We start from the raw sequence: 1882 nt of genomic DNA on the forward strand, positions 1-1882 counted from the left end.
AAACATCATTTCATCATATTCATTTATCATCATTATTGCAATAAATTTTCATTATTATTGCAATTATTGCAGTTATAATATATATTTTTACACTATACTAATAACAACTACAAAAATAATAGTAATAAAAATAATAATAACAATAATAACGTTTTTATAATCATTATTTATATCATATTTTAATTAATTCGTTATTACTGTAATTATTACGTTTAAATGATTATTTTTAAATTATACTACAGTAAAAATAATTAATAATGATAATAATAACAATAAAGATATTAATAAACAATATTATAACAATTCGTATTATTATAATTATACTTTTATTATTTTATTGTTATTTTTACAGTTATAAATATTTTTTGGGAATAATACTAATATTAAGTAAAATAATATAAAAATAATAAAATTTTAATAATAATAATATAAAAATATAATAATAATAATAATAATAATGATAATAATGATAATAATGTAATAATAATAATAATAATGATAATTAATTTAAAATTAATAATCATCAATGTTATCCAGATTCTCTTTATTCTCATTTTATCATCATTATTGTCATGATTAATAGAATTCAGGTAATTATTATCATTATTTCCCTATAATTTGCCAAATCATCAAAGGGAAAGGGAAAAAACGTCATTTTGGAGTCTACTCTCAAAGGCTATATTTCGCTAGATTTGCCGCTTTTTCGACTTTTGGGATTTTTTTTTTTACCTTTTTTTTTTTATAAGAAAAATTTTTATATATATTTTAAAAAGATTATACATTTTTTTACATTAAATTATTTAAAATTTTTTTAAAATTATATATATTCAATTATTTTTATTTTGCAAAATTAATTTTATAAAAAATTTATAATATTAAATTTTAAAATTATAATAAAAAATAAATAAAAAAAAAATAAATAATAAAAACAATAAAGTTTTATAATATATTTTATCAATTTTATTAATTCTTATTACTTTTAAAATTATGTATAATATTTAAAATTTTTAAAATTTTACAATAAAAATAATTAAAAAAAAAAAAAAAGTTTTTTAAAAAATTTAACAAATTGTATTTTTTTTATTTTTTTTTTTTTTATTTTTTTTTTAATTTTTTTTTTGGATTAAAACTAAAAAATTTAAATTTTTTAAAATATTAAAAATAAAATTAAAATTAATAATATATAAAATTAAAAAATAAAAATATTTTAAAAAAATTTTTTAATAAAAAATTAAAAAAAACATTAAAATAATAAATAAAAAATAATTTTTATTTCCCCTTTTACATCAATTTATATTAATAAAATTCAAATTTATTATTTCCCAATATGAAATTTTTGGGAAAAAAAAAAATTTTAAAATTTTCCCCAAAAAATATTTTTAAAATTGGTTTTTCCCTTTTATTTTTTTATTTTTAAAAATTTTTTTTTTTTTTTTAAAATTAAAAATTTTTTTTAAATTTTTTTAATTTTATAAAATTTTTTTTTATATTATATATTATTATATTTATATTATATAAAATTTTGAATATTAAAATTAATAATTTCATATATTCCAAAAATTTCAGTTTTTATTTTTTTACACTTTTCATAACAATCAAAATAAAATTTTAACTAATAATCAATATAAGTTTTAAAATCATTTTTTTTTATTTTTTAAATTTTCTTTTTAAAAAAGGGATTTTTTTTTACTTTTTTTATTAAAAATAAATACCAGTAAAAAAAAAATAATAATGATAATAAACAATAATGATATTAATAACAAAAATTTAAAAAATTTTATATTATAATTATACTTATTTTTATTAATTTTTATTATTTCAGTTATAAAATTTTTTTTGGGAAAAATATAATAATTAAGTAAAAATAAAATAATAATAAAAA

The sequence above is a fragment of the Penaeus monodon genome, unplaced genomic scaffold (genome assembly GCF_015228065.2).
Source record: "Penaeus monodon isolate SGIC_2016 unplaced genomic scaffold, NSTDA_Pmon_1 PmonScaffold_581, whole genome shotgun sequence".
In the NCBI taxonomy this organism is placed as follows: domain Eukaryota; kingdom Metazoa; phylum Arthropoda; class Malacostraca; order Decapoda; family Penaeidae; genus Penaeus; species Penaeus monodon.